The sequence below is a fragment of the Salvelinus alpinus genome, chromosome 25 (genome assembly GCF_045679555.1).
Source record: "Salvelinus alpinus chromosome 25, SLU_Salpinus.1, whole genome shotgun sequence".
Classification (NCBI taxonomy): Eukaryota; Metazoa; Chordata; class Actinopteri; order Salmoniformes; family Salmonidae; genus Salvelinus; species Salvelinus alpinus.
In genome coordinates this window covers 16,914,840-16,937,525 of record NC_092110.1, presented here as the reverse complement: position 1 = coordinate 16,937,525, position 22,686 = coordinate 16,914,840, and the positions used below count along the sequence as shown (strand labels likewise).

The 22,686-nt window shown below is 43.2% G+C and overlaps 1 long non-coding RNA gene across 1 annotated transcript; it reads right to left on the bottom strand.

Moving 5' to 3' along the window:
- Window positions 1–15,584: 15,584 nt before the first annotated feature.
- On the bottom strand, window positions 15,585–21,797 carry LOC139553490 (uncharacterized). The gene is made up of 2 exons (XR_011670661.1): window positions 21,201–21,797; window positions 15,585–21,048 (listed from the first exon to the last, which is right to left on the bottom strand). It is a non-coding gene; the product is annotated as an uncharacterized lncRNA (long non-coding RNA).
- Between the last annotated feature and the right edge of the window lie 889 nt (window positions 21,798–22,686).

Sequence of the window (22,686 nt, the reverse complement as noted above, 5' to 3'; positions counted from 1 at the left end):
CAGTGTGTTCCGTGGCCATGTTCAAAACACAAATAGTCTCTGGCGAAGCACAAAAGAGAATAGATTGAAGATTCAATTTTCTTCAACCAATTGATGGGATTCCAAAACGCCTACATAGTAAAGCAGATGAGTTGGTCATTCAGTGTCTTTTTTCCCAATTGTAAAGCCCTGTCTTGGGGTCTTTAGGATGGGGGGGTTGGAATTGGTATGGGGGCTGTCGGAAGAAGGGAGAAATGTTATGATTGGGGCATGGGTGTGGGCAAGGAAGGGCGAAAAGTCCTCTAATCTTCTGACTTAAACTGAGTGGGATGTTCCACTGTCAAAATTATATTTGACCATTTTAAATAAATAAACTGTGATAAACACACACTAGTCCAAACACTCACTCACTTAGTCATCTGATTAGAGATGATTGTCTCAACCAACATCATAATAACATTCTTACATGCATATTTACAATGCTCAACACATACTACTTTAACATGTCTGATCATCCAACCCTTGGCCCACCAGTTCTACGCTGTGTCCTTAAACGTAGGATTCTTATATGAGTGGGCTGTACACAGACTGTCTCTCAGTGGCGGCTCCTCAGAGGAGGAAGCGAAGGACCATCCTCCTCAGTGAATTTCATAAAACTAAAAATAGTGAATCATAAAAACAGTTATAATTTTTTGATAAAACTAAACTTAATATATTCATGTCACCAAATAATTGATTAAAACACACTGTTTTGTAATGAAGGTCTACAGTAGCCTCAAGCACTTTGTAGGGTAGCACCATGGTGTAGCCGGAGGACAGCTAGTTTCCGTTCTCCTCTGGGTACATTGACTTCAATACAAATTGCTACCCGGAATATCTGCATTGACCCTTTTTGCACTAACCTTTTGGACTCATCACATATGCTGCTACTACTGTTTATTATCTGTCACTTTATTCCTAGTTATATGTACATATCTACCTCAATTACCTCATAGCCCTGCACAACGACTCAGTACTGGTACCTCTTGTATAGAACAGGGCGGCAGGTAGCCTAGTGGTTAGAGTGTTGAACTAGTAACTGGAAAGTTGCAAGATCGAATCCCGAGCTGACAAGGTAAAAATCTGTCATTTTGCCCCTGAACAAGGCAGTTAACCCACTGTTCCTAGGCTGTCATTGAAAATAAGAATTTGTTCTTAACTGACTTGCCTGGTTAAATAACCAAGTTATCATTACTCATTGTGTATCTATTTTTACTTTTATTATTACATGTTCCATTATTTCTCTATTTTCTTTCTCTCTACATTGTTGGGAAGGGCCCGTCAGTAAGCATTTCACTGTAAGTCCACACCTGTTGTTTACAAAACATGTGACGAATACAATTTTCTTTTATTTGGTTTGATTTAGGTTAAAAGTTGGGGGGCAAAAGATTAAATGCCCTTACATTGATAACTTTTTGCAAATCCAATTAATTGTCCATGTTGATTCAACTTCATTACATAGATCTTTTGGGTTGAATTGAGGTGGAAACAGCGTTGATTCAACCAGTTTTTGCCCGTGGGTAGCTACTATGACAGTGACAGTGGCTTGCAAAAATATTCACCCCCTTGACATTTTTCCTATTTTGTTGCCTTACAACCTGGAATTAAAATAGATTTTTGGGGGGTTTGTATCATTTGATTTACACAACATGCCTACCACTTCGAAAATGCAACATATTTTTTCTTGTGAAACAAACAAGAAATAAGTAAAAAAAACTGAAAACTTGAGCGTGCATAACTATTCACCCCCCCAAAGTCAATACTTTGTAGAGCCACCTTTTGCAGCAATTACAGCTGCAAGTCTCTTGGGGTGTCTCTATCAGCTTGGCACATCTAGCCACTGGGATTTTTGCGCATTGTTCAAGGCAAAACTGCTCCAGCTCCTTCAAGTTGGATGGGTTCCGCTGGTGTACAGCAATCTTTAAGTCATACCGCAGATTCTCAATTGGATTGAGGTCTGGGCTTTGACTAGGCCATTCCAAGACATTTAAATGTTTCCCCTTAAACCACTCGAGTGTTGCTTTTGCAGTATGCTTAGGGTCATTGTCCTGCTGGAATGTGAACCTCTGTCCCAGTCTCATATCTCTTGAAGACTGAAAAAGGTTTACCTCAAAAATTTCCCTGTATTTAGCGCCATCCATCATGCCTTCAATTCTGACCAGTTTCCCAGTCCCTGCCGATGAAAAAGATCCCCACAGCATGATGCTGCCACCACCATGCTTCAATGTGGGGATGGTGTTCTCAGGGTGATGAGAGGAGTTGGGCTTGCGCCAGACATAGCGGTTTCCTTGATGGACAAAAAGCTAAATTTTAGTCTCATCTGACCAGAGTACCTTTTTCCATATGTTTGTGGAGTCTCCCATATGCCTTTTGGCGAACACCAAATATGTTTTCTTCGTTTTTTTCTTTAAGCAATGGCTTTTTTCTGGCCACTCTTCCGTAAAGTCCAGCTCTGTGGAGTGTACAGGTTCAAGTGGTCCTATGGACAGATACTCCAATCTCCGCTGTGGAGCTTTGCAGCTCCTTCAGGGTTATCTTTGGTCTCTTTGTTGCCTCTTTGATTAATGCCCTCCTTGCCTGGTCCATATGTTTTGGTGGGAGGCCTTCTCTTGGCAGGTTTGTTGTGGTGTCATATTCTTTTCATTTTTTAATAATGGATTTAATTGTGCTCCATGAGATGTTTGAAGTTTTGTATGTTTTTTTAACCCATCCCTGATCTGTACTTCTCCACAACTTTGTCCCTGACATGTTTGGAGAGCTCCTTGGTCTTCATGGTGCCCCTTGCTTAGTGGTGTCCCTTGCTTAGTGGTGTTGCAGACTCTGGACTTTTCAGAATAGGTGTATATATACTGAGATCATGTGACACTTAGATTGCACACAGGTGGACTTTATTTAACTAATTATGTGACTTCTGAAGGTAATTGGTTGCACCATATCTTATTTAGGGCTTCATAGCAAAGGGGGTGAATACATATGCACGCACCACTTTTCCGTTTTTTATTTATTTTTTGGAACAAGTAATTTTTTTCATTTCACTTCACCAATTTGGACTATTTTGTGTATGTCCATTTACATGAAATCCAAATAAAAATCAATATAAATTACAGGTTGTATTGCAACAAAATACAAAAAACACCAAGGGGGATGAATAATTTTGCAAGGCACTGTACGGGACAGAAACAGGATGTGTTATGAATGAGAAATCAATTTAACACAAAAGCTGCGTCCCAGGTGGCTGTGACCTCTGATGACCTTTAGGCCCCCTGTATTCATCATGGTTCTCCTGGAGACTTCCTCACTTCCTGTCACTGGGCTGAGGAGGAAACCAGCAGGAAGGAGAAAACATCAACACAGCGTTGGCACAACATCAGATAGTCCCAATGTGCCATCCCCTGGGGGAGCGAGACAATGCAGACATCTGTGCAGAAGCTTTACCTGGTGTGTCTCCAGAGACATGTCAGTGTGTAGAATAGATCATCAACACTTCCTCTCACAGAGACACTGAGCACACAGGAAGCCACTCAATGTGTTTTTCAGCGTGGTTGTTGTTGTTTGTGTGAGTCATGACATCCACAGGAAGTATTGGACACAACTTCCTGTGGTCACCCAGCATGAGGGCGCATCCAATTTAGGAGAAAGGGAAAAATGCGGAAAGGGAAAGAGGCAAGGGGGAGAAGAAGAAAGGAGATAGGAAAGGGAGCATCCACCATCCTTAATTATTCACACATTCTAGGTGTGAACTTTTCAGATCGTTGCGCACTGTCTGCAGACATGCTGCAGCTGCATTGTTCACACATAGAGACTGTGTTCTTACAACCTCAGGGCACTACTGCACACAGGGAATGGGGAAAACTGAGAAGTTGTCCCCTTCAGGGGTGTCAGAGTGAGCGTGCCAAGAAAAATGAACATGTCAAAAACATCATCCTGAAGCTCTGTCTGCAGCACAATGCAGGTGTTTGCTACATTGCAACATGAGTCCACCATAACAGACAGGAAAAAGACAAGATGGCTATAGAATCCCATCAAGGTATTCATGAAGACTGCACACAAGGGAGTGTCTAAATCTGCTCGGTTTGGCAAAATTCAGCAGTAACCTTTACTGAATATATTTGTCTTATGTGAACCAGGAGGGGAGTTGATGTGTTTTGTTTTGCCGTATTGGGGGATATTCAAAAGCTTTCTCTGCACACATTTACATCCAAATAAGCCTGAAATGAATATTTCATAGCAACAACTGGGGGATGGAGAGCTTTAGAGTTAAGCAATCTGATTTGGGTGGTTAAATTATATTTTTGCCAGTGATCTTTCCAAACATACAATTTTCTCACTCTCCTGCTGTGGGATATCCATTTCCTAAACACCTGCATAAAATAAAAACCTCACGTAACACTCCACTGAATTCACCTATTGTCACTCATTATAGAGGTAATGGGCATTAGAGGTGGGTGGTTTTAACATGTCCTCTTGTGTTCATGGGAAAGCATGTAAGCCTACGCATGCAGCCCCAGGCTGGTATGGCATGCCAACACTGCTAGTGCTACTGGAGGGTGAGAGGAGGAAGGGGTGACTGTGATACAGTGCTTATGAGAGTGCCATTTAACAGCTGACAACACTGACAGCCTGCCCACACGCTACAGTTAATACCAAGCCATTATTTCCCCACACATCCACACAGGATGACGCATTGATCCGCCTGTTGAGAAGGTAACAAGCGTCATTTAGCAGCGCTGTAACTGGCAATTTGGCCACCAGAGAATCCCTCCACATGCTATCAACATGGAAACTAATGGCAAGCTAGGTGGCGGAGTGGCATTGCTCTCACCTCAGCCTGGCTGTGTGTATCCACAGTCAACCTGCTCCTGTCTGCTCTGATATCAGCTCAGACTACAGAGCTGGACCACTGTAGAAATCATGGCTAATTAGCACCAAGGTAAATCCCCCACAGAAACAGCTCAAATCAATTAGGCCATACTGTGGAAGGGGAGCTCAATTTACGCCGCTTTTCTCACGATCCTTGGGAGCTCCGGGAAGCCAGGCTGATCGTTGTGGAGAGCAGCCCCACTCCCAGAGGTCTCCCTGAGGCTGGATCCCTCCGCACACACACAGCCCCCTCTCTCCACTCCACCCCTCACATCCTTCTCTCCACTCCCCCGCCTCACATACCTCTCTCCAGACTGTACTAGACATAGACTGGCCATCACATCACTGCTACAGAGACACCCTCCATCATTCTCCCTGCCTGTAGCAACCATTCATCCACCCAAACATACTGAAGAGAATACCCCCTATCCTACCTGCCTACCTACATTATACAGATACATGCGACAGGGCAGGAACCAATGTTCCTATCAGTGATACATTTTTCTGTTCAATTTGAATAAACACTGATACAGTGAAATAAAAACACCTTATAAACATATTTTTTGACGGAACTCTCGATTTTGAACACATATAAACACAGAAGTGAATCACGCAGCTGGCCAAATTACGCCAGATTTTACATCTGGGTTAACAGAGATTTAGTGCACAGACACGACGCCACATAGTGTATAGACCTTCACATACAAAAGCTCTCACCTGAAGAGAATTGAGGGAAACACTGATCAAAACATTGGTTCATACCCTGTCACATTAACATAATTGAAGAGAATACATCCAACCTGCTCACTAACTGTATAATACATCTAGATCACGACCAGTAAGATACTTACAGTAGAGGCAATGTTATGAAAATACCTTCCAGCTGAATTTCATCTACAATCCACATTAAAGAAACACATTTCCAGCCGTTGTGCTTTCAAACATTTGGTTTTTCCCCTCCAGTCCAGGTGACCCAGAACTCCCTGCCAACAGACAGATAGATGTGGGAGAGCTGAGTGGGCGTGGGGTCTTGTCTGTGGGTCCTGTCTGTAGGGAGAGCAGAGAGAAGCCTGGCCCAAACAGCCTCTGGCACATGCTATATACAGAAACATGATGAACCCCTTCCCCTATACCCACCCACCTGCAAATAGAACAAAACAACAATCTCTTTCCAAGACAGTAAAGCAGAGATATCACATTTGGCGAGGAGCTAAGGACATTCTTTCATGTGCTTACATACTTCTTTTTATTTGCTTTCTTCTACCCGCTCTAGCGCTTGAACGGTTTAAAGGGAGACCTGCAGACTTCCTGTCATTGCGCTGACGCTAGTTAGCACTGGCTCAGTAAACTACCTCTAACTTCCTTCATACTTGCACGCAGAGACATAAAAATGGTATCCACGAGTTCATCTGACTCTGGGACAGTAGAAAAATTGAACATCACAGTATTCCTTTAAGCTATGCCCAAAAAAAAAACTTAAGCATTTAGCTTGAAAAAATATTTTTGACACGATTTATACTTTTTGTACTACAGCCATGTTTGCATAAAACCTAATGCATTTCGACGGCCATAGACTTTAATGGTGAAAAATCAAAACAATTCTAGACGCTACTCCTCTTGAAGTGTTTAAGTTATCAATACCAAACCAACGTTGAAATGTGGCGACTGACCCAACTTAGATTAGTATTCAGATGTTATACTATTTATATTTTTTGAAGTATAAGCATTTTACATTTGCAAAAATTCACATGGGTTTGAATGAGTACCATAGGTATACAGAGCTACAAGATCAAGTTTAAAATTAAGCTACAAGATCAAGTTGAAAACGTTCAAGCTATCCTAACTTCAAATTCTTTAAAACCTTTATAAACTATAACAATTTTAATATGCATAAATTAGCATAAAAAGTCATGGATTTAATGCCAACCATAAGAACACAGTGGAAGACATTTCAAATGCTACTGCTCTTTAACCATTTCAGCTACAAACAAAAGAACAACTTTAACATTTGCATGAAATAATCCAGCAACAGTAATAGTAACTGTTCAAGCTCGAGACACCAAACCCACTTTCACATGTTCAGGTTATCAATCAATCAATCTTTCCATCTACCTACTTTTTCAACTATAACCTGTCACTACCATTACTACTGTAGTCACCACCACTACTATAAATAAATACTTTAAGACAAGCTTGCAAGCACAAACATTTTCTTTAGGAAATGTAGTGTTCTACTATGAAATAGATAACAGTTGTTTGTGGTGTTGGGTTGACTGTTCCGGAACATGTGAGGCTGACAGAGACCTGACCGAGCCGACAGATTCACAAAGCAGACGTTTCATCTCAGAGGAATAACGTGATGTGCAGACCCCCTCCCTCCTGGTCCCAGCAGCTGTGCACACATAATACCATTTACTCAGCCAAATCCAGCCTGTTCTAATTAATTACTGCCTCTTGCGATGAAGAGAAAAAAAGAGTACCTGAGTATTTACAAGAGGATACCGTTAGAGCAGCTGTTTGTGCCACGCCCCTCCAATGGTAAAGCTGCTATAGCCTGGATCAACAGAGGAGAACTAAAGCTGCAGCTGGGGCTGGGACTACTCCTCAGACTCCCTCTTTGGAGTCTCGTAGATCGATGCATTGCTCTGTTTTTGTTTATGAAGCTATTTTACAAAATCTCCTGCTGTACCTAACACCATTAATAGCCTTAAGACATATGAGTTACCATACCCAGTCTCAGGGATGGCTAACTCTGGAAATTCCTTCGGTCTCTTCAGAGTTAGGTAAATCAGCTTTTAGTTTTGTCATGTAATAAAATGCAAATTAATTACTTAAAAATCATACAATGCAATTTTCTGGCCCACTCCTCCATACAGACCTTCTCCAGATCCTTCAGGTTTCAGGGCTGTCGCTGGGCAATACGGACTTTCAGCTCCCTCCAAAGATTTTCTATTGGGTTCAGGTCTGGAGACTGGCTAGGCCACTCCAGGACCTTGAGATGCTTCTTACGGAGCCACTCCTTAGTTGCCCTGGCTGTGTGTTTCGGGTCGTTGTCATGCTGGAAGACCCAGCCACAACCCATCTTCAATCCTCTTACTGAGGGAAGGAGGTTGTTGGCCAAGATCTCGCGATACATGGCCCCATCCATCCTCCCCTCAATACGGTGCAGTCGTCCTGTCCCCTTTGCAGAAAAGCATCCCCAAAGAATGATGTTTCCACCTCCATGCTTCACGGTTGGGATGGTGTTCTACTCATCCTTCTTCTTCCTCCAAACACGGCGAGCTCTATTTTTATCTCATCAGACCACCTGACCTTCTCCCATTCCTCCTCTGGATCATCTAGATGGTCATTGGCAAACTTCAGACGGGCCTGGACATGCGCTGGCTTGAGCAGGGGGACCTTGCGTGCGCTGCATGATTTTAATCCATGACGGCGTAGTGCGTTACTAATGGTTTTCTTTGAGACTGTGGTCCCAGCTCTCTTCAGGTCATTGACCAGGTCCTGCCGTGTAGTTCTGGGCTGATCCCTCACCTTCCTCATGATCATTGATGCCCCACGAGGTGAGATCTTGCATGGAGCCCCAGACCGAGGGTGATTGACCGTCATCTTGAACTTCTTCCATTTTCTAATAATTGCGCCAACAGTTGTTGCCTTCTCACCAAGCTGCTTGCCTATTGTCCTGTAGCCCATCCCAGCCTTGTGCAGGTCTACAATTTTATCCCTGATGTCCTTACACAGCTCTCTGGTCTTGACCATTGTGGAGAGGTTGGAGTCTGTTTGATTGAGTGTGTGGACAGGTGTCTTTTATACAGGTAACTAGTTCAAACAGGTGCAGTTAATACAGGTAATGAGTGGAGAACAGGAGGGCTTCTTAAAGAAAAACTAACAAGTCTGTGAGAGCCGGAATTCTTACTGGTTGGTAGGTGATCAAATACTTATGTCATACAATAAAATGCAAATTAATTACTTAAAAATCATACAATGTGATTTTCTGGATTTTTGTTTTAGATTCCGTCTCTCACAGTTGAAGTGTACCTATGATAAAAAAGTACAGACCTCTACATGCTTTGTAAGTAGGAAAACCTGCAAAATCGGCAGTGTATCAAATACTTGTTCTCCCCACTGTACGTGAGCATGCTGTTCATTGATTACAGCTCAGCGTTGAACACCATAGTGACCTCCAAGCTCATCACAAAGCTAAGTTCCCTACCTCTGCAACTGGATCCTGGCCTTCGTGACAGCCGCCCTAGGAGGTGAGGGTAGGCAACAACACATCTGCCATATTGACCCTCAACACGGGGACCACTCAGGGCTGCATGCTTAGTCCCCTCCTGTACTCCCTGTTCACCCACAACTGTGTGGCCGTGGACAACTCCAATACCATCATTAAGTTTACCGATGAAACAACGGTGGTAGGCCTGATGAGACGATGAGACAGCCTACAGGGAGGAGGTAAGAGACCTGGCAGTGTAGTGCAAGGACAACAACCTCTTCCACAACGTAAGCAAGACAAAGGAGCTGATACAGGAAACTGAGGGCCGAGCACGCCCCCATCCAAGTTCCTCGGTGTCCACATCACTTAGAAATGCTGCTAAATAGTCCGGGTAGCTATTGGTTAACTATCTGCATTCACCCTTTTTGCACTAACTATTTTGGCTCATCACATACGCTGCTGTTACTGTTTATTATACAGTGGGGCAAAAAAGTATTTAGTCAGCCACCAATTGTGCAAGTTCTCCCACTTAAAAAGATGAGAGAGGCCTGTAATTTTCATCATAGGTACACTTCAACTATGACAGACAAAATTAGAAAAAAAAATCCAGAAAATCACATTGTAGGATCTTTTATGAATTTCTTTGCAAATTATGGTGGAAAATAAGTATTTGGTCACCTACAAACAAGCAAGATTTCTGGCTCTCACAGACCTGTAACTTCTTCTTTAAGAGGCTCCTCTGTCCTCCACTCGTTACCTGTATTAATGGCACGTTTTTGAACTTGTTAACAGTATAAAAGACACCTGTCCACAACCTCAAACAGTCACACTCCAAACTCCACTATGGCCAAGACCAAAGAGCTGTCAAAGGACAGCTTTCACTCATACAATTTGATTTGACAACACATTGGGAATTCAACAAACTTCTGTGGGTGAATAAAGGTTGAAATTTCATTGATCAACAATAATACCAAATATTACCCACATTTCCACATTAAAATGACGTGGTGTGCCCAGTGGGTTTGCACCTTACTTGTGGAATAATATCCAAAAATTTGATGAAAAAAATTTGGTGCCTCTAGGGCATTTCAGGTGACTGATTGAGGACTTTTCTAATGAAGAATGTGTTTGTTTTCTATGACTGTGTTTGTATCTCTGTTTGTCTTTTCATATTGTATTGCTGTGTATATTTTGTAATTACAGGGCTCATCTGCAAAAGAGACCTTGATCTCAGCATGACTCCCTTTTTAAAATAAAGGTTAAATAAAAAATTCTATCAAATTTTGGGGTGGCAGGTAGCCTAGTGGTTAGAGCGTTGAGCCAGAAAGGTTGCTAGATCGAATCCCAGAGCTGACAATGTAAAAATCTGTCATTCTAACCCACTGTTCCTAGCCCACCATTGTAAATAAGAATTTGTTCTTAACTAACTAGCCTAGATAAATAAAGGTAAAAAAATAATATATATATATACAGTGGGGAGAACAAGTATTTGATACACTGCCGATTTTGCAGGTTTTCCTACTTACAAAGCATGTAGAGGTCTGTAATTTTTTTATCATAGGTACACTTCAACTGTGAGAGATGGAATGGAATACTTGTTCTCCCCACTGTATATACAGTGCTGTGAAAAAGTATTTGCCCTTTCCTGATTTCTTATTTTTTTGGACATTTATCACACTTAAATGTTTCAGATCATCAAAGAAATGTAAATATTACACAAAGATAACCCAAGTAAACACAGAATGCAGTTTTTAAGTGATGATTTTATTTCTTGAGGGAAAAAAGCTATCCGAACCTTCGTGGCCCTATGTGAAAAAGTAATTGCCCCCTAAACCTAATAACTGGTTGTGCCACCCTCAGCAGCAACAACTGCAATCAAGCGTTTGCAATAACTGGCAATGAGTCTTTCACATCGCTGTGGAGGAATTATGGCCCACTTCTCTTTGCAGAATTGTTTTAATTCAGCCACATTGGAGGGTTTTCGAGCATGAACCACCTTTTAAAGGACACGCCACAGCTTCTCAATCGGATTCAAGTCCGGACTTTGACTAGGCCACTCCAAAACTTTCATTTAGTTTTTTTTAAGCCATTCAGAGGTGGACTTGCTGGTGTGTTCTGGATCATTGTCCTGCTGCAGAACCCAAGTGCGCTTCAGCTTGAGGTCACGAACTGATGGCTGGAAAATACTCCTTCAGGATTTTTTGGTAGAGAGCAAAATTCATGGTTCCATCAATCACAGCAAGTCGTCCAGGTCCTGAAGCAGCAAAGCAGCCCCAGAACATCACACTACCACCACCATATTTGACTGTTGGTATGAGGTTCTTTTTCTGAAATGCTGCTCTTACTTTAACGCCAGATGTAACGGTACGCACACCTTCCAAAAAGTTCAATCTTTGTCTCATCAGTCCACAGAATATTTTCCCAAAAGTTTTGGGGATCATCAAGATGTTTTTTGCCAAAAGTGAGACTAGCCTTTATGTTCTTTTTGGTCAGCAGTGGTTTTCGCCTTGGAACTCTGACATGGATGCCATTTTTGCCCAGTGTCTTTCTTAGGGTTGAGTCATGAACACTGACCTTAACTGAGGCAAGTGAGGCCTGCAGTTCTTTAGATGTTGTTGTGGGTTCTTTTGTGACCTCTTGGATGAGTCGTCGCAGCGCTCTTGGGGTAATTTTGGTAGGCCGGCCACTCCTGGGAAGGTTCACCACTGTTCCAAATTTTCTCAATTTGTGGATAATGTCTCTCACCGTGGTTCTCTGGAGTCCCAAAGCTTTAGAAATGGCTTTGTAACCCTTTCCAGACTGATAGATGTCAATTACTTTGTTTCTCATCTGTTCCTGAATTTCTTTGGATCGCGGCATAATGTCTTGCTATTTGAAATCTTTTGGCCTACTTCACTTTGTCAGACAGGTTCTATTTAAGTGATTTCTTGATTCAACAGGTCTGGCAGTAATCAGGCCTGGGTGTAGCTAGTGAAATTGAACTCACCTTTCCAAAAAATTTGATTAACCACAGTAAATTCATGATTTAACAAGGGGGGGGCAATTACTTTGTCACATAGGGCCATGAGGGTTCGGGTAGATTTTTTCCCTTAATAAATTAAATTATCACTTAAAAACTGCATTTTGTGTTTACTTGGGTTTCTTTGTGTAATATTAAAATGTGTTTGATTATCTGAAACATTTAAGTGTGACAAATGTGCAAAAAAATAAGAAATCAGGAAGGGGGCAAAAACTTTTTCACAGCCCTGTGTATATATATATATATATATATATATATATATATATATATATATATACACTCACATGCCAGCGCATGTCTAGACAAAACAAAATAATCAAAGATCCAAACAAGTATGCAGGCAGATCGACAGACAGACAAGCAGACAATCATATGGAGACTGATATAAACAGACAACTGCTAGGCAATATACAGCCCTGGCAGATAGTGTGTTGGACAGGCTCTGTGTGTCTCTTGCAGTTCCCATTATTCTCTCCTGTCTCAGTCTTTCCCCTTTTTTCTATCTATCCCTCTGCTTTCTGTCTTCCTCTTTCTCTCTCTGCAATGTTATGTATGCCAGTTCTCATCCAGATCTGAGCTTGGACAGATGGTCACGAGCAAATGTGTTTACTTCCACTCTGTTCCCAACAAAACGAGCAGATGCCTGCATGACTGTCTCCACATTAACGGTGCTAATAATGAAACAGAGCTGAGCTGATGGGGGAACAGCAGAACGTGGATGGGACTGAAGTTAGGACAGAGTCAACCCTCACCTAGTACCTCACTGCAGAAATGGAATGTACAGTAAACAGGCTAGACTAGGACTGCAGTATCTGACAGTTTCTCATTCCCACAGGCATACACACACACCATACACACACCCCTGCTATAAGCATACATCAACATACCCACACATTGATGATAAAAAAAAAAAGTCAAACCCATTTGATTGGCACCTACAGTAGCACATGATTTATGGTATGAAATGCAATTAGCTGTACACTGTGTATACAGTACGCAAACAAATAGAGTGTGGGATATAATCCCCAATTAGTCTAATTTAAATATTACCATAATTCTGCCAGTGTGTGGGACCAATGTGGGCTACCTGCTAATTAGCTGTTAAAAATAGAAATCATGATTTATTATGGCTGATATGGATTATTGTTGTGTTGAGCTAAGCGTGGGTTTATATCATGAGCACGTCCTTGAGGAAAAGCCCATCCAACAAGAAATTGAAAAGTCTTACTGTAGCCAATCAAATAAACAATATCCACCAAGGAGAGCAAATAGACTCCAATAGTGGGGGATGATCGGTTTATCTTTATCAGATCTCTGCTACAGTATTTCCAGGCTGTCAATATTGAGAATCTGGATGACTGACTAAATCTATATAGTCAACTTTACAACCATCAAGTAAACAGGATGATTGGGAATATGAGTAGAATAGAGTAGCATAGTTAAATAAAGGTAAAATATATATTTTATTTAAAAATGATATTAATCCTTCAGAAGCAGCACATCTTGATTTGGCCTATATTCAGGCAGATATTCAGTCTCCCTAAGAGACACTCCATGGTTCTCTCATTCCCTTGACTTCTTTAAATTGCAAAGCAGATACCAAACAGAATATAAATTAGCAGCCATAAAAATCTGAATATTTATGACATTAGGGAGAACATGGAGGATTTAGAAGATTGTCTTACACGCTACATTCCTCAGAAGGAGGCTTCTATTGTTCTATTGGCTGCTGTGGTTAGTTTCTCTTGTTGTGAGTGTATAGATGATTGTGTGAGTAGGCAATAGCTGTGCAGGGAATGGGAATGCACTTAGAGTGACTTACACTGGTGTGTTATTTCACTGAAAGGAGCCATGATCAACTAAAGGAACATAAAGTGCTTACGGCAGGTCAGTAGGTGGGAGATATAAAAACACCAGTGAAATGTTATTGTTCTCCATGGCCAATCAGCATGCTCCCTGGGTAGATATCATTATCATGTCAACTGGAGCATCTCATCTTCTCTGATTGCCACTCAGTTTTATTTATTTTTTGGGGGGGGGTGGGGGGTATGTGGAAGGCTAATCGTTACTCTCTCTGACTCTACTCTCCCCACATGAAAAAATCCTAGTTTACTATAGAATACAACAGTACTTACTCTAGAATTATGTTATAAACTGTAGTATACTGTAGAATACTATACTACACAATGTAGCATACTGTATACCTAGATTATGTGTAGTACTTACTATATAATGTTGTAGTATACTGTAGAATACTTTAGTAAATACTACAGTATAGTACTTACCACAAAAACACTACAGTAATTAATATAGTATATAGTAGAGTAGTTAATTTGCCTGCCCATTCCCCTCCCCCACATCTCAAATTGTGCCATCTATAACTGAGAAACGTGCATGCCAAATATAGAGAATATATTGTGTTCCCTACAGATAAAAAAAAAAAAGAGAAGCTCTGAGCTGTCCGCTCAGACCTCAGTCTTACCTACCTACCGATGGAAAATTTGCTCTTAGAGTATTTTTTCCAGTGGGTTACCTCAAGGAGAAAGGCCTCACTTCTATGTCCAAGATAATAAAACAAAACACTGTAATAAATACTACAGTAATGCCTGCATAAACACTACAGTATATACTACAGTCCACAAAAACACTAAGTCATTACTATAGTATATACTACAGTTTATACTGGCCAGCAGCATACCACACTGCATCCCACTGCTGGCTTGCTTCTGAAGCTATGCAGGGTTGGTCCTGGTTCAGAAAAGGGAGGCACCGTTTCCTCTGGTCTACAAAAATATCCCAATGCCCAGGGCAGTGATTGGGAACATTGCCCTGTGTAGGGTGCCGTCTTTCGGATGAGACGTTAAACGAGTGTCCTGACTCTATGCGGTCACTAAAGATCCCATGGCACTTATCGTAAGAGTAGGGATGTTAACCCCGGTGTCCTGGCTAAATTACCAATTATCCCCAGCTGATTGGGGATGATTACAATTGGCTCATTCCTCTCCCATGTAACTATTCCCCAGGTCGTTGCTGTAAATGAGAATGTGTTCTCAGTCAACTTACCTGGTAAAATAAAGGTTAAATATAAATAAAAACTATAGTAAACTGTAAATACTACAGTACACAACAGTCATGTCCGCTAAACTACAGTATTCACTTTAGTCCACAAAAACACTACTGTGAATACTACAGTGAAGTCCGCAAAAACACTACAGTGAATACTATAGTACTTTTAGTGTGGGTCTGTACTGGCTGTTACAGCATGAGCCCATCCCAGTGCCTGCCTGTCTGTAGAATAACACTTATTATACCCACACAGGCAATTAGAGTAAAGACCACAGGCACAAACATCCTCCTACTATGAGGACCTACTGCTCTCCTCCTTAGTTACTCCTCCTCCCTCCTGTCAGTCTCAGGGACATGCCGTGACAAGGCAGAGGCTTATGGAACAGAATAATGTAGCAAAACAATCAATCAAATTTCAATCTAATTTATTTATAAAGCCCTTCTTACATCAGCTGATGTCACAAAGTGCTGTACAGAAACCCAGCCTAAAACCACAAACAGCAGGCAATGCAGATGTGGAAGCACGGTGTCTAGGAAAAACCCTCGAAAAAAACGACCTGAGGGCTACACTAAACACACTACTATAAGATACATAACATACAGTAAACACACAGATACATAACATACAGTAAACCCACAATGAGAAAGATTTAGAACAGAGAAGATGAAATGCTGTGTGTGTCCCCCACAGAGAGCCTGCTGAAAGAGAGATGGCGCTCCAGAGTTGGAGCCTTGGACTCCACACGGTTCTCACAGTCATGCCTCAGCTTGGCTCACTGGAGCAGGTTAGCAGTGTGTTCGGCACGGCTCTGCTCTGTTGCTCTCTTAGTCAGTCAGTGTGGCTGTCAGAGATCCTATAGCAGCCAGCCTGTTCATCATCTCTACTTCAGCCCCCATGCTGGAACAGCCAGAGGCTGTAGAGCGGAGCTCGCCAATCCTGTTCCTGGAGAGCTACCCTCCTGTAGGTTTTCGCTCCAGCCCCAGCTGTAACTATCCTAATTCAGCTTATCAACCAGGAAATTATTAGAATCAAGGGTGCTAGATTAAGGTCAGAGTGAAAACCTACAGAAAGGTAACTCTCCAGATACTAAGTTGGAGAGTCCTGCTGTAGAGCCATCACCATGCACCATGCCACTCCAGGATGGAGCACAGTGGTGGGTGACCCAGAGAGAGGACCGGGGACTGGTGGGAGAGGTGGATAGATGGTGGATGGAGATGAGGCTGGTCAGAAACAGGGACAGGATACTGGGCAGGCTTGGGGGTACACTGGCCAGAGTGACCAGCCAAGGCAGAGCAGAGCTGGCAGAGAAAAAAGACCACATCTGGTTGGCTGCTGTCCACTTTCTCACTCGGTGCCTGTAGGCACCACGCCAGAGGACAAATCCCAGTACTTCAGGTACATAACAGGTGGCTCAGATGACAAGAAATGATCTAGGGAACTGAGATCATCACTGGATGTCAAAGTAACTGAACAACATGGAGATATGAAGTGACATGTTATCCTTGTAGCCATCCAGACTGGAAAAACTAAACGCCGCACCAAAGACAGGGAAAAGAAGCTTGTAAGGATCCATTCATACACAAAGTCAGTGAATGCTTTTTGTATTAGAATGTTCTGTGTGTACAGTCATACAAACGTGAGATTGTTGTGGTTCACCGCCTGGTCTGGGATAAATGATTTATCTGCTGTGGGTGTCTGGGGGACGGGCGGCGTGTGTCCAAAGGAGTCTGGATGCAGCTGTGATGAAGAGGATGAGGAGGAGAACCTGTTGTATGGGACCTGGGAGAGAACGGGGCTCTCAGCTCATCTCCCAGGCCTCAGGGCCTGCCTGTCTGGGTGGCTCTCAGCCCAGATCCGCCAAACAGTGTGTGTGTATGTGTGTGTGTATTAGAGCTTGTGGACACACAGCTGCATGAGGCTGGAGGTTTCCAGGCTTGGTTCCCAAGGGCACCCTGATGAAGCCTCGCCTGGCCTGCTTGGAGGGAGGAGGGGAGACGGAAGGAGAGGAGAGGGGGAAGGAGTCTGGCAGCTGTACGGAGGTCGGCCTATCTCTAGCCCTCACACTGCAGTCTCATGAGCCAAACCCTGCTGAATGATCCACAGTCAACACCTGCCCATGTACCAGTGTCTGGGACTCTCTAAGATAACACTGCACACAGTATATAATTGGGGATGCTACAAGATAGCCTTTAGCTCATAGACAAGAGGTAACACGACATCTGGAGATGGTTGTATAGACACCCTCCGACCCTTCTACCCCCCACGAGCGCCAGATAGATGAAGCCCTTATAGAAAGAACAGAGCCCACATGGTCTGTTTAATCAGAATCATCCCTGTCCCCCTCTGTTCCAACCCTCTAATCAAGAGCCATGTGTTCAACCTGTGCTCCAGTCAGTTCCCTCGCCCCTTCTTTGTCTACCCCTCTTTCAATCTGTCTCAGCCTCTTTCTCTCTCCTCCTATCCCTCTACTCTAACAGGTGGGTTTGTGTAGGGCTCTAACCCTGTAATTAAACAGTGTCTTCCACCTGCGCTACATAATTAAATCTGGCTGGAGAGCCTTATAAAGCTACTAGGCTAGCTGGAACACAACACAACACTGGAGCTCTGGATGTTGATAAGGCTCAGGGCACCAGGCTCTGACCCCACACTGAGACCCATTTGTGTGGGTGCACTCAGGGGGAGGTGGGGAGGGCAGAGGAAGCATTAGTGGGCTCACAGATCAGATGAGGGGGCGGTAGGTTGGTACAGACAGGTACACATTCACATACGCACGTACACACAAAGCTGGGGGTCTGGTAGATCTAATTTCTCTCAATAGCTGCAGTAAATGTGAGTGTGGGGGTATCTGACGGACGAGTTTGGTGTGTGTGTGTGTGTTAGCAAGGGGCTGCCATTGGAGTAGTCGCCACAGATGAGGTTCAGTAATCCCTTGATGAATTCAAGTAGAGATAGGACCATACATCAAAACTGAGCCCACAGCTGACTCATCTGTAGCCGCAGAGAAACTATTTAGCCCTCCTCCTCCACATGCTGTTTACAGAGACGAGCATGAGGCCAAAAGTTGGAGGATTTATGTTTGTGAATTAGAGGACTACAGAAGCTCTCGCTGTTGCTTGGACTCTACGCTATCCTTCCCAGAGCCAAGCTCGGACGAGTGCCTAGCAGTATTTCTCTCTACACTATTATTACAGAAGTGAATCAAGACCTGTTATACATAAATAAAACATAACTTCGGATGTTAAACTCATTATTGTATAATGTAAGGCTACTCTTAACACTTTCATGTCCTTCACAGATCACTCTCATCCAATATGTCACAGTCATACCTGTATGAAGATGACAGCATCAGTCTATGAAAATCTCCATCATCTCCGACGACAATGCCTATAATGGCTATTCAGAGGAACAGAATACACCCACATTCCACACCGGACAGAATAGCCTACAGCAGGGAAGTTGGTGGAGAATGAGATTACAAAGAGAGGGTGAAGGAATCCCTTTAAGCTAAGGTCCTAGGAAATAATTGGGGTGAGGGAGCCAGGAGGGGGAATCAAAGTGCTGATGCAGGAAAAGGCAGAATGTAGTGGAGGGAGTTTAAGGCAGGTGGGATTATTAGGGAAATGATTCTGGCAAAGCAGCAGCAGAGTCCGAGCAGCCAGGGCCGGGCCCAGCAAGGTGCCTTTGAGCTGGCTGCCCTGAGGTGGAGTTAGCGCCGCTGCTAAACTGCAGCTGTCAGAGAGGGGAGGAGAGGGGGTCATGCTGCGGCTGCTGCTGCCTTCATGTGTGTTCATCTGCCTGGGGTATGAGTGGGGAGAGCTGGAAACAGAGAGGGGGAGGAATGGGCCTTCTCTCTTCACCTCTCTTGAATCTACCTCACAGGACTGCTAGAGGCCCTCTCCAATAGTCTCATCGGCATTAGAAAAATTGCATTTTAGTAAACTAGCATAAAAACATGCTGAAAAATGAATCCACAGGGCCTCTACGCCTCTGGTAGCACTGTGAAATAGCAGTAAGGTCGCAGTACACCACAAAACTGCATAACCAACAAGTGTTTCCTTCAACAGACAGTAAAAGGTGACTGGAGTTTCCAAACTGAAAGAATAATACATGTAGAAATTCTCTACCTGTAAATACCATTGTCAAAGTTTTGTGTAAAAGGTGAAGATTTAGATGACAAGAAGAGGGGAGTGACATTAACCCCAACAAAGACTTTACAGGGTGGCCATTTTAAAGAGCATTATAAAACCATAAAAACAGTACACTAGATGACATGATAAAATTCAACTGCAAGCAGCGGAGAAATAGCCTACACTACAGGCTTTGAAGGAGTAGAATTTGATCTCTTTACACAATGGTGCTGCATATCCCCCATCTGAGTGAGAGGTTGGGTTCCCCTGGTAATGAAGCGAGAAGAGGATGATGTGACTGAGGTGAGGTGTGGTAATGTTCCAACATGGCTGCCCAGATACAGACCCTCTCAGTGTCCGGTTCCCCCTGTGCGGGGGAGAGGCGACACAGACCTCTCCATAGTTAAATCCACACACACTTTCGCCAAGAGTGATATCTGATAGCCTTGATAACCTATACCACCATAAAAGCACATAGAAAAAAGTATATAAAAGACACAAGTGGGTCATTCCAGCTTAATGCTTCTCCACATTACCTTTTCTAAACCTTGCTTTATACAATTGGAGATGCTCAGTTGTTGGCTTTTAGCCAGCAGCTAGGTTACTCTAATACTTACCTCAGTTTATGTGATTGTTTTCCTATAATAAAAGTCTTGAATGACTAAACCAAACTGTGACTAAAGGCTGTTCTGACACATGTCAACCCAAGATCAAAGATAATACTAGCCAAGATGTCTGAAAGAAAAAGAGAACAAGAACATAGTAAATCTCCTACCAACAGGAAACCTGAGACAACACTTTCACACACACGTACAGTAGCAGCAAAAAGGAGAGAGGGCTGGGACAATTAACAATTTCCTCACCTCCTTAAATACAGTTGTGCATCAACAACATATTGAACTAATCACCAGTAGTCCTCCCAATCAACATTTAAAAATATATAACCATAAAAGCTAATTTACAAAATAAACCCAGAACACCCGGAATGCATAACATTGCTTTGTTCATCAACAATAATTCAGATTTGCCAGTTCTACGTACAAATGATTAACACTTCCTGATCCCTTCAAAACATTTCGCAGAATATTTCTCCATAAAAAATGTCATGAGAAATCATACCACATAATGCAAGAAATAACAGCGTTGAAAAAGAAATAAAAATACTACCAGTTCAACTGAAAAACATACGCATATGGTTTTGCATATTCAAGGCAACATTAATGCAATATTTTGTTTTCGAGAAGTAAACTCCCATACAGATTTTTCATTATTTGTTCTTGAGTAGCTGTGATTGTAATACTGATTGGACTAATACCCGTTCTCATATTAGCTGGGAGAGACAATTGTTGACAACACATCTCACCATTAGGTAATGTACTTTCATGTGAAGAATACAGAGACAGAATTGGCCATGATAGAGGGGGGGGACAACATATACTTGAGTGACATGCGAAATGTAGGATAGAAGAGACATTTTGGTTAGTCTCTTTGTTAGATCCTGCAAAATACTAACCACAACCTCTTTCCTGGTTAAAGGAGATATCCTGAGGAGAAATTGGGACCCTCGTCATCACCTCCAACCTCCCCACCATCCTGAGAGCATACAAGTCATGTGTTGACCCCACCATCTCCAGCAGTAAGTCTGTGGACAGGGGTTGGAGGGCTGATACAGTAGCACAACAGTCCAGAGAAACAGGCCAGACGCAGTAGTGCTAGAATCCATCATCGTCATCACATCCATACTCTGGAGTAAAATAAGATAAAATGATTGCTCAACTGCTCTCAAAATACATGGTTGTCAAACATTTGTAGACAGCCTGGTAGCCAGACAACATGGGATGACAACTAATGCTAGAGGAGCCTGGCTACCAGGCCAGTTTGAAGTTTCTTACTGACCGTTGCCTCCCAACAGCTGCATGGCGCTGACGCAGGGCTCTTCCTTATCCTCCTCTTCCTCATCTCCCACATCATCATAGACCACAGGCCCACTCTCTACCAGCACAGAGTGGGGCGCCGCCTCAGAGTCAGTTCCGACTTGGTAACCTGATTCTGCACACTATCTGCAACCTGGGCCTCAATACAGAGGTTATGGCTAGCCTGATCCCCCATCCCAGCCCTACTGCAGGTGGCTATGGGTGAGGCAGGTGGGGGAATCCACAGTGTGATGAAGAGACATTTAGGCTCACCCTGCAGCAGCATGTCTGAGCTCCTGCTGAGCTTTTTCTACCCTGCTGAGCCCAGCCTCCCAGTGATGAAAATGTATTTCTATAATAGGAGCTGGAAGACTCGTTAATTATGAAAATGAGGGAAAAATAAATAAATACATAAATGATTCTGAAGACTAATTAATGGGTGGCTGGCCACTGTATGGGAGGAAGGGTCTGTGACTGTTGGGGAGGAGCTTTGGGAGAGGCAGGAAGTGTTGAAATCCCCTTGGGAGATAACGAGAAGACAAACTGATGAAACTATTTTGTCTCCATACAGTTTTAAAGGTGAGAGAACTGGGTGGCCTTGGTGGAATCAGGTCAGTCATAACAATGGAGTCAGTGGTTCTCTACCATAGCTTACACTGGGGGAAGGGCTGGATTGGTCTCAGCTTTAAAAGCCTGGAACAGTGAAATGAGGCTAGTCTCTATTCTATTGCCAAGAGAGGTTTCTCACAGGAGCCTGCCAGCATCTCTGAGCTTGACGTTTAAACAGGCATTTATTGCCAAGACTGTCAGGCGAAAGCAGTGCCGGGTAACTCAACGCGCAGTTTACTCCTAGGACATTTGTTTAGGTAATACAAAGAGAGAAACAGAAAAACTGCCAGGCAACAGCAAAGCACACATCTCCTTTCTCTCTCTCCCGTGCTCCTTGCAGGCATGAAAGACAACATTACATAACATGAATTCCAAGCAAACCCAGCTCCAACCAATCAGAGAAGCCATTTGATACCAGTTCCCAGGGGGTGGTGAGGGGTTGCTTAGTAACAAGCCTTGTTGACCCGGCCGCTCGTGGCAATGTTTCTTCCTGGTTGCTGTAGCCTGCACTGGGAGATTCCATTAATGGCTGCCAAAACCACATGAGAGAAAGATGGAAAGGGAACAGAGCGGGACACAGCAGCAGAGGGATGAAGGGTGGGTGAGAGAGGCTCCCTCCTGTATGTTCCAGCCCACACCGCCTGAGTGCATGTGAACAACCCAGCAGGACACGGCCACATTCCTCTCCCATTAGTGAGACTGCTGCTGAAGAATCACTCTCCCCCATCTGGTTCATGGGAGACTAGAGGCTTGGTTATGTCAGTGATGTTGTCCACAGCAATCAGTCAGAAAACCATGGGTAGTGACAGAAAGGTATAGTCTGTTTTGTGTGTTGTGAGTGTAGGGTGTAAGAGACAGAG